Source organism: Hydra vulgaris, chromosome 02 (assembly GCF_038396675.1).
Source record: "Hydra vulgaris chromosome 02, alternate assembly HydraT2T_AEP".
In the NCBI taxonomy this organism is placed as follows: domain Eukaryota; kingdom Metazoa; phylum Cnidaria; class Hydrozoa; order Anthoathecata; family Hydridae; genus Hydra; species Hydra vulgaris.
Window position 1 is genome coordinate 35,007,137 of NC_088921.1, and position 15,331 is coordinate 35,022,467.

General features: G+C 27.4%; 1 long non-coding RNA gene across 1 annotated transcript; it reads left to right on the forward strand.

Annotated features, from left to right (window-relative positions):
• The first annotated feature begins 13,203 nt into the window (after nt 1-13,203).
• LOC100214291 (uncharacterized) lies at nt 13,204-14,239 on the forward strand. Its single transcript, XR_010636665.1, has 2 exons — nt 13,204-13,470; nt 13,588-14,239. It is a non-coding gene; the product is annotated as an uncharacterized LOC100214291 (long non-coding RNA).
• The last annotated feature ends 1,092 nt before the right edge of the window (nt 14,240-15,331 follow it).

The following is a 15,331-nucleotide window of genomic DNA, read 5'->3' on the forward strand; positions in this document are numbered from 1 at the left end:
CGGTAAAATTTAAAACTATTTTAAAAGAAAAAATGCTTTAAAAGTCAAATAAAAATAAAAATGAATGTTTTTCCTAAGATGATTTTGAAAAAAATATAAAATTTTTTGTAAATTTTTAAATTTATTTTTCGACATAAAAATTTATATATCAATAAAAAAAAAAAATTTCGCGTTTTTTAATGCTAAATTAGCAAAAATATGCTTAAAATAGAAGAGCTCAAAGCCCAAAGAGCTCCAGCTATCTGTATAAAAAACAATACCAATATGATTTACAATTGTTGTAATAATGTAATAATAATGCAATAACAATAAATGTTGTATTGCAATTTATCTTTATAATAGAATAACAATATCTATTGAAAAAAAGCTTCTAGTATGTTAAAAATTTACTTGTCCAATTCTATGCCATGTAATTAACCTTGAAATAAGGAGCAATTACTATTTTATGATTCATGCTAGTTCTATTTGATATAATAATTATATAATAAAACAATTTATTATTCTTATTTTGTATATTAGTAGGTCATCAGACAGGCAAAATTTTGTAGACATTTAAAGTTTGAATATAGGCTTGTTCGTACTATGGACATGATAACTTGATGCAATCGACCCCCTTTTTTACCCATTGTCCTTTATTTTGGCGCAAATTTTGATATAAAAATCAAAAACGATATTTATTTGGTGTTCTAAACAGCCTCATTTTTCCAAAAATGACCCCCTATAAAAAAATAAAGGTACGTGACTGATATGTGATGATTAATCTGAAAATCTAAAAAAAATTGTTTCATAATAAAAGTATGTTTATACATGTTTATACAATCTAATATATAATTACCCAGGCCCCGACTCCGTAACGCTGTAATTTTTTACTCGTTAGCGGTTAATTATAATAATAAAAATAAATTATTTTCACGCGCTTTGCGTAATTAAATATTCAATTAGTTTAGACGACATCATTCGGTGAAACCTTTTAATATCAGTAACAATAAAAATAAAATCAAAAATTTTACTTTAAAAAGTAAATAGTTATTTATTTAACTTTAAATATATAATAAGTTATATATTTATATGATTTAAAATGAATATAATTAATGTTAATATTATAATACTGAATTTTTTATACATTTTATATATAAAAGAAAAATTATAGCTGGAGCAAGATCAAGACAGTAAAGTCTTATCGCCTAACACCGTTTTTTACCGTATTTGCAATAGATTACATCGATTATAATCGTTTTTTATATATAAAAATAGAAATAGATAATAAGTTTATGAAACATTTAAAATACATCTAAATTTGTCATAAGAAATATTGTTTACATTCCGATTTAAATTGCTGAAGAGAATTTTTTTCTAGTAACAATATTGGGAAATTGTTTACATAAAAGATCCGCGAACATAGTCTTGTTTAAGATTTTGGAACATGGAAGTTGTTTTCTAAAAATCTTTAAAATAAGAATCAAATAGTTTAGAAGACAGTCCAGATTTTGTTTTACACATCAACCATAAAACAAAATGAATGCTTAGTTTAAAAATATAAGAGGCACCTAAATTCCGTAAAAAAATGTTCACAATGAGCTGTTTTATTGATTCCAAACACAGTTCCGCAGGAATGTTTTTGTTTGCTTTATTTAATTTGCTTGGTTTAGTGTAGTTCTTGTTAGTCCAATCTATGTTGCCATTTGTTAAGTGACTTTGCATTAATAAAAAATACAGGTTTTTTAGGAATTATATAACTCAGAATGGCTTAGTTCTATAAAAATAGGACAAAATGTTTATTTAAATTTTTCTTTCAATTAAGTTTATTTAATTATTTATTTTTTATTTATTTTTGTTCTTTATTTTACATTTATAATTTATGTTTAAACAATATACAAAAAATAAAAAAGATAAAAATGAATATTACAATAAAAAGAAAAAACAAACAAGGAAACTCAAAGAAGACCGTTAGGTCTTGTCGCAGAGAACCGTTAAAATTTGAAACTAAACCTTTTAAATATTTGCCTTTTTTTGGGTGTTTATGGTGGTTGGGATGCATATAATAATCTCATGATCGAGATTTTCTTAGTAAATTATATATAACTTATATATAAGTTATATATAATATATAATCGATTTCTTATATAGGAAATCGATTCCAGTGAATATATGTTCATGTCCACAGTTATTAAATGAACATTTTTTTTTTTTTTTTTTATACATTTTAATTAATAGAGTTAAACTTTAATTAATAGTAAATAATAGTTAAAGTAAATAATAATAAATCTAATTGAGTTGATCCTCGTCAGATTTTCATATTTTTCGGATATAAACTCCATAGTTTTTTACAGTTTTTCTTCTTGTATATTACACATTTTGGTATTAAGTTGTTCACTTTGTGTTTAAACATTTTTAAACCTTTGAACTTGAAAACTTCGGTTACTTTGAACGTTTTTGAGATATTTTTACTTGCTCTTCCTTCACTATTGACAATATTTGAAATTTAACAAAATGAATATAGGGGTTAAGATTGACTCTTATATAACTCAAATTCAAAATACTATTTAAATAAAAGGGTTTTGTATAATATTAACTTAATTGGTCATTTAAAGTTACCCTACACATAGGGTAACTTTGAATTTGTTTTATGTAAAAGCAAAACCTATTTAAAAACGTGTTATTTTGTTTTAAAAATCAATAAGTTTCACATAAGTTTATTATTGCTAAAATAATATAATACTATTTCATTTTTTTCCCTTAGAGTCTCCTTTTTCCTTGACATCAGCCCAACACTTTTTTAAAGTACATTAACTACTGCTTGTTTACTAAAATTACAACTACCATCTGGCAAACAATTGAGTATATTACTTATATCTAATTGGTAAATCCCTTTTTTTTTTCAAAACCGTTGCTGATTTTTGATAAGCTTTTGATCTGACGAATATAATGTTTATAAGTAAATAATGTTAGAACAAATGAGATTTTATTTTTGTAGAGGTTTTCGATTAATCAAGTATTTTTCTCCAATATTTTTTTATGAGGTCCATACAATGCAACATCAAGAAGTTACAATAAATGAATAGAGTTACCAGTTATAGAACAAGATACTCTTTTCTTCACAACAAGATACTGTTTTCTTTAGTTAGTTCAAGTACTTTTTAACTGAAAAGATTGCTTAGATTATAACTAATAGGAACTTTAGTTCCTGCAATTTAACAAAAAAGCAATAACAAACCAGTCAAAAAAAACGCACATTAGGTGGTCTACTTTCTGTTCTTGTTGTCTATAAATGGCCTGCTCATAAACATAACCAAAGACAATTTGACTAGAGACACTTGACATTGTTAATGTAACATAACATGTTGTACAATTGCTAATTTTTGCATGTTTGTAGAAACTATGGATTTTCCATGTGTATTCGGGTTAAGTTTTTAAACCTTATTATAAAATGTGGTAACTTGCACACAATAAATATCAAATAGTTTATATGCCTTGGATTATTATTTATTGGATTATTAAATGTGTATTACTGCTATGAAATGCTAAACAAAAACAAGTTTTAAGATGAATAACAGTACTTTAAACATATTTGATTCAACACAATACTGAATGCACACACATATTATATAATATACTTTTTATAAAAGATTTAAATTTTAGCGGGAAAACACTCTGATCTTTTTTGTTTTGTTTAATGCGAAAGTTTACGTTACGTAATTTATGGACGATCCCTAATTAGTTTCATTACGAAGGATTTTCTTTTTAAGAAATTTGTTGTATAATCGTTGTTTTTTTTTAGTAGATTTAAAAATGCTCTTAGTTATCCGAGGGTCTAATAGCGTTTTTGATTTAACACATTTTGAAACTTCAGGAAATGCTTTATTATAATATTCATAAATCCTGAAAATAATATATCGTTGTCTTTATGAAAGTTAAAATTTAGTAACATTCCATCCCCGTTGATATAGGTTATGAAAATAATCGACTGAAGAGTCGTTTATTCATCTTGTTGTTTTTTTTTTTTTTTTTTTTTTGGAAATCACCTTTATCACCATTTTTGTGCAACAATAAATATGGGGAAATGATCAGAAGTATCTATTTTAGATATTCCTGTTTTTGTCTATGTTATTATTTTGTCTATTGTATATATTTTGTCTGTTATATTTATGAAGTCATTGATGATAATTTGAATCTATTGAAATTTCACTTTTACTAGTTAAGCGCGGAGATTGATGACAGGAATATAACTATTTTCAAAAATGACATTTAAAAATTGCCTAACGTTTTTTGTTTGTGTCATAATCCAAAATATTGAGGTTCAAGTCACCAACCAAATAAACAGTTTCTTTTAAAATCAATGATAATTTTATCTATTGATTAATAACGCTTTTAATGTGGTCTTCAAACACTTTAATTGAAGCTGAAGGTGGTCTGTATAAAGCATGGACAAAAATGTTTTTCGAGGTTTTATTAACGAGTTCAATGCACAAAGACTCATAGTCTTAAATCAGACTTAACTTTTTAGATTAATAAGTTTTTAATAAAAATACACAAATCCCCGCCTACCTTGTCCAAGGTCCTAATTTGGCGAATCACTTTATAGTTTATTAAATAGAAATTGTAACTGTTCTCGACATCATAAAATGTCTCGCTGAGAAAAAAAATTTGAAAATTAATATTAATTTTATATAAGAATCGTTTTAATAAACCAAAGTTTTAATGAATGCCTCATATTAACATGAAGTGTCGAGAACGAGTCATTCCTTCAATGATACTTTTTGAATTTACGTTATAAAACAATGAGTTAATACTTTTGATTTAATCAATATAGAAATTTATATCAGGATCAGAATGTGTTTTTAAAGGTATCGATTTTTAAGTTAGTAATGATTTAAGTTCAAAGTTTTTTTTGCAAAATTGTCAGCTATTTTAAATAATAATTAAAATAAATATATACTATAAGTTTTAAGCGCTGATTTGCTTATTCCTAAATTCTTTAACATTAAGTTTGTCATAAATAATTGAACATTTACCATTCTTTCTGTGTAATTTCATTTCAACCAGTAATTTTTTTCTTACTTCATTTGTTTCGAACGAGTAATCTTCATTGATGAATTCCGGATCTTTGTCCTTATAATGTCGTAATTTAAGAACTATAGTTATTGTCTTATTATCATCTTTTTTCTGACTCTTTAAGCTTTTTCTATATTCATCTTACTTAAAGAAAAAAATATTTTTAAATAAGTTAGCACTTTTTTTTTTGGTGTTATTCCAATTTTCGAGTTCATATTCAGTTAATCGTTTCGAGTTCGTTTTCCATTAACCCGAAGAGTGTTTCTTCTAAGTCTATCTTCCAGCTGCCTTAACTTCATATTTTCTCAGTCACCAATGCTGTTTTAGTTTAATTTTTTCCAGGTCATTTACTTTTTTTCTTAAATGTCTTGCGTTATTGTCAAATTTTCTATGATATCTATAATAACGTTTTCTAAGACTTTCATACGTTTACATATTATTTTAAATTCGGTTTTTAACTTTCCATTTTCCTTTTCTATTAATTAGCACTTTTCTTTTGAATTATTTGCTTAGATCAATAATAAAATCAATAATTAAAAAAAGTTATAATATTATTTTAACTTTTTTTATTTAATCAAAGTTTTAAGAAACAGTAATTCTATTTTTTCCATTTTTTAACTTCTTTGTTTTGTAGTTTCAACACGTTTAGGTTCGCAGTGAAATGTTAAACTCAAATGCTTTTAATTTTGCTATTTCAAGAACTGGATATTTTATAAGAATTCTCCTGAAAATAAAAAAAATTTGATAGGATAAATGCAAAATGTAAAGCATTAATGTATATCAGGAATAGCACGGGTAACAAAATTAATCCTTGAGGAATACCACAGATGATTTTTTCGACGCTTCTGCTGATTCATGATACATGTATTATTTTCTGTTTGACAAGTTATAAACCAAAGTAAATTGAAATTTTTTATTCCGTAGTATTAAAGTTTCTTGATAGGAAATTTTCATTAAGAATGGAGTGGTTTACGGTGTCAAAAGCTTTAAACAAACTAATGTCATAATTGAATCCATTAGTAATATGTTACTAACCCGACAACTACTAACCCGACAACTATATAGTCGGTTGAATGATTTTTTTAAAATCCAAAACATTTACTGTAAAATATATTGTTAAGTGGCAATCACTTTACTTTTTTTTTAAACATTTTAGTTTACATTATAACACATGGGCTGAAAAGTCCCGGGCCTAACATTGAAAACACGGTTTTTTTTTGTTCAAAATTAGCTTTATTCATCAACGTAATTTCCATCAAGAGCAACGCAATCATTCCAGTACCGCTCTAACATTTCAATACCATTTTTGTAAAACGATTTATCTTTTGCTTCAAAACAGGCCTCAGTTTTAGCGATAACCTCTTCATTCGTGTGAAATTTCTTACCGTCGAGCATTTTTTCAGGTCTGCGAACAGCCAGTAGTCGCTGGGAGCCAAATCTGGCGAATACGGTGGATGTGGGAGCTATTTGAAGTTCAATTCATGTATTTTTGCCATTGTTGTGATTGACTTGTGACACGGTGCGTTGTCTTGATTAAACACAATTTTTTTCTTTGCCATATGCGGTCGTTTTTTTTGCAATTTCGGCCTTCAAACGCTCCAATAACGCTATATAATATTCATTGTTGATGGTATTTCCTTTTTCAAGATAATCGATAAATATTACACCACGCACATCCCAAAATACCGAAGCCATAACCTTTCCAGCCAATTGTTGTGCTTTCGGGCGCTTTGGACGAGGTTCACCAGTTGCTGTCCACTCAGATCGTTTTGATTCCAGAGTGGAGTGATGTATCCATGTTTCATCCATTGTCACATATCGACGCAAAAATTCCGGTTTGTTACGTTTGAACATGGCCAAACACTGCTCAGAATCATCAACACGTTCTTGTTTTTGGTTAACAGTGAGCAAACGTGGCACCCACTTTAAACAGAGCTTTCTCATAGTCAAATGCTCATGCAATATAAAGCCAACACGTTCTTTTGATATATTTACGATGTCAGCTAACTCACACAACTTCACTTTTCGATCATTCCGAAACGATTTTGTGGATTCTTTTGATGTTTTCTGGTGTTACCGCCTCATTTGGACGTCCACTGCGTTCTGCATCATCGGTGTCTCTACGACCACGTTTGAAGTCAGCAAACCAACGTTTTATTATTGTTTTTGATAGAGCGGAGTCACCATAACACTTTTCAAGCCATTGCTTTGCTTGAACGGTATTTTATCACATCGAGAAACTGTGTAAAATTAAAACACGAAATTGTTTTTGATCCATTGTTCTGAAAATAAAAAAAGTAAAGTTACTATTAGCAAAATAACTCACAAACTAATCAATAGAATATAATGAAATTTTAACAGCTGTCTTTTGAAGGTTAGTATTAACTGAAAAAAAGGTGACTGCAATAAAAATCGCGCTATCTATGTGTTAGGCCCGGGACTTTTCAGCCCATGTGTTACAATACAATATAATGAGAATGAACAAAAATTAATACAATTTATAAAGTAAGAAAACATTAATAATATTTGAAAAACTAGATATTTGAAAGAAGATCAGTAAGATCTTGTCTATTTATGAATATTTATACCTATAAGTAACAAAACATAAAAACAACAATAATAAAAATAGTTAAAAAATACAAAGTATAAAATACAAAACATTACAAAGAAACTGAAATATTATTGCTAAAATACTGTATTATTTAAATATGAATTTTAATCTGTGTCAGTTAATCTTCTCCATTAGCATCTAGAATATCGCTGTGACAAGGCAAATTTTCATAAAAGTTGGCCTTTTGAGGATTTTGCAAATATTGACATTATATATAACACACACATATATATAAATATATAACATCTTTCTTTTTCGGCCTCCTTTATTGGAATCAAACCATTACAGGACAGTTTGTCGGAAATCGTTGTAGATATTATGTTTATTTTTTAGTATTTTAAATCCTTCCCAAGATCCAAGTTTATACACTTTGAATTGTCCTAGTTTAATGTTTTTTCAATAATTTGCCCTAAAGTTGGGCTTAAGCGAGTCGTTTATATTAAAAAAATCTTCCTGCTTTGGTTTTTCAAGAAGGAAAGGTTTTGGTGTTTTCCCGACCTCCATAACAACTTTCATCCCAATCCTCAGAGATACCTGCCAAGTTTGTTATTTTTGCATTGTTAAACAGATGGAAATCTGCATTATTTGGTAAAAAGGAGTGACCTCTTATAGGAAAAATGTGAATTACATGATCAATTTTTTTAAGTACATTTACTACCATATACCAAACCAAATCATGAAAAAATTGTTATTTTGTCTAGAACACTCGTCACTCAAAATATACAAGGTTTTTGTTCCCTGTAGCAAATTTTTATTTAACCAGCAACATTAAATTTACATCATTTTGCACACGTTTTGCCACTCCTTCATAATAAGAATGTATGAACACATCATTTTGGGCTAAATCATGTATCCCAACCAGTACCATAATTGCCTGGAATAGAATACATCATTTATTCTATTCCAGGCTATTATGATACATAATAGTACCATAATTGCCTGGAATAGAATACATCATTTGTAACCATATTTGGTAAATGCAAGCTTTGCATAAAGTCAAATGGTATGACAGTATCAGTAGAAGAGCTCGCTAATAGTTTTAAACGTCGCTTTTTGTTTGTAAACTCTTGAGCTCTTGTCAAATGAAGCTTATGTTCTATATCCAGTTTTCGTTTGTCTTCTTTAGAAAAATCAAAAAATTAAAGGTATGTTTTAACGATATCCAAGTATCCCATGTATTGTTGCAAGGAAATCCAAAGGATAAATTGTATTTGTTTGTAAAAATTCTGTAGTATGTATATATATATGTAAGAAGAGTTTATGCATTTATTTATGTTTAATGTATCTGAAAGGTATCTTACAATTATATTTTTGTTGGAAGAATAACGGCTTTGACGGCCCTTGAAGGGTTGTTTATGAGAATGAATGAGCTGTATTATTTGATCAGGTCAGCATGTGTTAAATTCTAATGTTTTCCTATTTTATTATTCGGAGCTAATCCTGTACTTTTGATAAGATTTTGAATACGTCTCAGTCAAGGATGAGAAATACCATGAATTAATAATAATGTTTTCATACAAATCTCTATGACCATCATCTGAAGATTTTGTCTGAAACAAATAATTTTTATTAATAATGATGAAGATTTTTATGCATTTTATCAGATGCATCAGGAATAATAATACAGACATTATACTTGACGATGATGATATATTTATATATCATCAACGTCATCAACATTATCATCAATTAATTATTATTAAACATGCATAATTCCGATGTGGATGTGTATTAAACATATATTATTCCTATGCGACCTAATTGGGCACATAAGCCTAAGCCAAACACATAGCCAAACTCATAGGAATGATGCATGTTTAGTAATAATTTATTAATAATAGATATATCTCTGTTATTATTTGATAATATTATAACTTAATGCTTTATTTTATACCTGCAATCTTGGCCAACAATTTTAGCAAGGAGATTTTTAGGGACTTTTTTGCATGATTAACATGACCAGCCACCTTTACTCTTGCAACTTTAATTAAGTTCTGCTTGCTGTGGTTAATTTTTAACTTTCTAGGTATTTCAGACACTTGTATTGAACTTTCCATTATCCCTGGAAAAACTTATAAATAGAGAGCAACACAAGAAATTCCATTCATAAATGTCAAATAATAAATGATTATACCCTAGTGCAGTGGTAAAAATGCGGACATTTTCTGTTTTTAAGGAAACCTGTTGTGACTTTTAATATTTTTACAAAAGTACCTTTTTTCGACAGTCAATTTGAAGGTCATATAATTTGTAAAGAAATATTTAACAAGAGTAATTGCATAGACTCATATATAGGCAACCAAAAAATAACATAAACCCAATTTGCATAAAAGTGGACATTTGAGGTTTTAACCCAAGGTCTTCAATTCTCTTTGCACAATCATTTGTAATATTCGCTTTAGACAATCATTAGCAATTTCTTCACAAGCAATTCCCTTCGAACCAAAGGATCCAAAAAATCGAAAAAGAAAATCGGAGTTTCAATAATCTTTTGTTGTAAAATAAAAAAGTAAAGTATCTAATTAAAATTTGATAATTAAACATTGTTCTTGTATTTATTTCTTTATTTCTTTATATATCTTTATAAATCTTTTATTAAAAATGTTCAAATGTTTCAGCAGAACATGAAAATGTCAATTTCACTCTTCCTATGCAATACGTAAAATCGTGGTTAACATTTAAATTATAGTATCTTCTACCTCTATTGCTACACCATTCGTCACTTGTTAAACCTCAGATATTTGTTTTTAATTCATTTAAATTAAATAACTTAGCTTTGAATTAACTAATGCCTAATTATATTTACCTTTTAGATAAATTAACTTATTATATTTATTTTTTATTTTGTTTGTTTTTAAAATTAAATTATAATACTAAATTCTCTGCCAACTGTGACGTCACATTAAATTGTCACTGAAAAAAAAATTTTAAACACATTATATTAAAACAACAACTTAAAGTTATTGTAAAAGCAGCATAGAAAAAAGAAGAATTTAATTATTTTACCAATAAAAAATGATTTTTTCCAAAAAATTTGTCGGAGTTTCGTCAAGATTTCTCGATTTCTCTCAAACTCCAAACTCAGAAAAACCGACAAAAGTCCGACGAGACGGAGTTCCGAAAAACTTTATATTTTAATGATTTGCTTTAACTACGTTGAAAAGTAAAAATTTCCATTCCACCGGCGTGAGAACCACGTGGTTGATGTATTGAGACGTAATCTGTTGATTTAAATTGTGAACTTTGTTCGTTATTTTTACACCAAATTTCTACCAGACAAATTATTTTCAAATCGTCGTTTAAAATAATTTTATTTCTAAATTTCCCCTCTGAAATTTTATATAAACTTTAGAAACCCGTTGTAATCAAAACTTTTGGCAAATTATGAATTTAACTCTCACAATCATTACCAAATTTGCAAAGTACGGAACATGGAAGTAATGCTTTTATACAACTACAAAGATCTCTACAGCTTTTCTCTATTTTGCAGCCTCATCTTATAAACTGCACATTTTATTAGCTTTCAGAATCGTCATCTAAACAATTTCGTAAATATTGTTTTCCATAATCGAACCCTCCTCACATGGATTAGGCATGGTGAGCTCTTATGGAATGATTGTGTCCAGAAATACAAAGCCTGCTAATCAGCTCTAGAGATATGCAGTTGCAAAGCATCTTGGGTAGGAGGTAAAGCATCTTGTGTAAATAAGTTAACCGTATTTACTACTTTTTTGTTATTGAGATCAAGCAAAAGAAGATCTAAGCTTTCTACTTTAAATGGCTACCCATGTTTGAAATTACATAACTAAATTTGTAACTTAAAACCAATTTTGATGAATTTTATTTTGCTCTTGATGAAACATGATTTAGTTACTCTCAATGGTTTTCTTTTGACAAAACAAACACAAGTTCCACTCAAACGACAAAAATCCAAATAAATTTTCACTTCAACGCCTTTTATCTATTTTACATTTTTTATTTTAAATTATATAATTATATATGATGTTAAAGAAAATATCCTTAACGTGTAAATAAGAAGTTATTCAACTTTGTATGAATTTCAGGCAGGTTTATAGGATTAATCGTCTTATCAAAGTTTTTTTTTTTATAAAAAATAATAATATTAATAAACAAATTTTATATTTAAATAAATAAATTATTAAATTACTAAAATTCTTACAAAATTTTGCACATTCTTATTTATCTTTAAAAAATAATTGTAACTTATTTTTGCACGAAATACTTTGTACCATTTCACCCCCTGGATTTATAGCCCTGTAACTCGTTATCAGTTAACATTTCAACCTAATCAACATGTCCACCAAATTTCATGGTTTTACCCTAAATAGCACAAAGTTTGTACCAAGTGACTGCATTATTATAAATCAGCTAATAATAACTTTTATTTATCAAAGTTTTTAACGAATTAACTTTAACAATTCTGTTAATAGAACATTTTAACGTCAACAACCAACCGAAGATAAACCAACAAATAGAATTTTTAAAATTCGCGCCAATAATTGTCTCTAACTACTTTTAGCTTTATTTTTTTATTGCATTAAACTTTAGTTATATGCATCTCTAAAGGCTTTATAAAGATTCTTTTATATCCATTTATGGATGTATGAATCTGACAACAGTTCTAACAGCACGGAGCGACTCTACAGATGTTTGTGTTGGGAGCGGGGGGGGGGGGAGTGACACTCCTCAAAGAAGACGATTTTTAAGTTATAGCAACAACAACAATAACAACAAAAGAATCGTTCCTATGGTAACAAATAGGATTGCATTAAAGGTTTCAAATAAAAAAATTTTTTTTACCAATAATTTAACATATTGCATCACGCTAAATTACCCATACCGGTAGTCACAAAGCACATTATATACCAAATACAAAATGGTACACGCACATTATATACCAAATACAAAATGGTACACGCAAATTATATACCAAATACAAAATGGTACACGCACATTATATACCAAATACAAAATGAGGTAAACTAACATAATAATTTGACTGATGGTTTAGGTTGGTATTGATGTATAAGTTGTTATCAATATAAATAAAAAAATAAAATAAAGAGTTACTTTATTTAAAATTTTATCTAATTCTGAAATTTTTTATTTATTTTTCCGGTTTGCAGTTCACAGTTTCCATATTTACCTATTTTGTTTTGGTCTCTAAGCAACTGCGCACTATTTATACGTCGTGCCTTTAATGACGTTACGCAGTACATAACATCAGAAATTTTTTAAAAAGAAAGCGCCTTTAAAAAGTTGTTACATAATTTTTATTCTGTAAGCGTGGTATGTTTTACATCAGAAAAAAAAAAAGTCATAAAAGTTGTAGTAATTTAAAATGAAAATAACTTTTATAAACTTTATTACACTTTGTAGCTTCAAAAAAAGATAAGAATGCAAAAACAGAATAGTTAACATCTAGTTGACAAAAATAGATTTAAAAAAAAACAAAGGCCATCAATAGAAACCGGATTTAATAAACAAGTATATCGAGTTTCAATCACGCTACTTATGACAACTTTTTTTCAAGTTAAATTTCTCTCGTTAATGCTTTGATTATTTTTGATTGAGATATTTTAAAGTTAAAATAAAAAAAATTGTTTGCAAAACTTAATAAAGCTACTAAATATATTACGAAGTATGATAAAAATCATTTTTTGCCGTTTAAGCTCAATATGTTACGTTTTTATTGGTAATAATAAAAGAAGTGTTCAATAAAAGAAGCAAAGTCCATTATTACATATTACAAAAGTACATTATTACAAAGTCATTCAGTACCTTGGGTAAGTATGGTATAAATTTGGATAGTAACTATAATTAATGGTTAGTATAATTATAATTATAGTTAATAACTATAATTAATGAAATATATTTAATGGAAAAAATTTCAATAATTTTAGAAAAATTTGATTGAAAACAAAGAAAAGTAAGAATATGCAGCATTCACCGTCAAATGATCGACGTCACTCACCCAAATCAAGATCAAAGAAGTACAGCGACAACGATGTTGTTGTACCTCAAAACTTCATACCTGGTTACACTACACCAGAACTTGTTAGAAGTATTACAAAATCTCGCTCTAAATCGTTTAACAAAGATGCATTAAATGGAATTGATGGGAAATATATTAATACCACTAAGATGATTAGTGAAACAAAAAATGAAGCAACAACTGATGATCATAACATCCATCCGTTACTAAAACAAAAACATTCAAAAATCGGTTCCATCTGGCCACTCAGTCTAAAACATAAAAAGGATAAAACTGAAACTTTAGTTCGTGAAAACGCTATAGACTTAAGTAACTGTCCTAGCCCTAATGATTTTAGACGCGAAAGTATTGTTGAAACGATTGACTACACTCATCCAACTGTTTTGCGTAAAAACACTCTAGATACAATTGAGTATAGTGTAAATAACTTACTTCCAGATAAAATATTGAGAAAAGAATACGGTATTAAAAAGTGGAAAAGCTTGGAAACAATGCACAACTATAAGTTGTAATATATTTTCTATTATAATAAAAAATTATTTTTAAACGCTTCACAAAAAGCTTAAAAAGCTTATACACTTCTTTCAAAGCTTAAAAAGCTTATACACTTAAAAAGCTTATAAACTTCTTATAATATAATGATTATAGTATTGTAGCAATTGTAGATGAATTAAAATTTTAAATATCACAATAACATATTATTTTATTAATATTAGGATAATTATTACCATTATCACTAGTTAAAGCATATATTTATATATGCATTAACTGGTGATATATATATATATATATATATATATATATATATATATATATATATATATATATATATATATATATATATATATATATATATAATGCTTAATGGTACTATTATTGTTTGAAAAAAACGCACTTTGAAGAAGTAATATTGAAAAAATATTTAATTATTTGTGTTCAAAACAAACAATCTCACTTTAAAAACTTTTTTCTAGGTCCGGAAAATGATTCTGATTTCTTTTATGTTCTCTGTATATAAGGTAATCAGAAAATATTAGTTATGCTGTAGAAAAAGTTGTTATTTAGATAACATATCTAATACTTGAAACTTAAATACATTTGCTTTATATTATATTATTCATTTTATTACATGACTCATATGACAAGTGTATTTATCTATGAAAATGTCTATTTATAAATCTAGGTAGTGAATTAAAAATAACTTCTCTTCATGGAGTTACCTGTTACCCCAATTTTATGGATTTTGTTGAGCAACATAAGTAAAAGTTATTATACCTTAAAAGGTATGAAAGTTTTTCAAAAGTTTTTAATAAATACGGAAGCAGGAAACAACGCATGCTAGAAAAACTCAAAAAATGTTACATATTTTTAAAAATAATCTTAAACTGTGGACCACATGAAACGCAACTGATAACGTCATCACTATGATGTCATCGGTCATGATGTTATCCTGATTTAAAGATAAATGGAGGTCCAGAGTGAAATACATTGACTAGTAGGATAGGGTATAAGAGTTAGGGTTAGCATGTGTGACGTGTCGATCCAAGGCTAAAATGTTAGAACATATAACTAAAAAAACTACTTTAGTGAGCCGCTATTTCATTTTTTTCACTTCCATTTAACCTGAACCAGACTTTGTAAATGCGTTATTT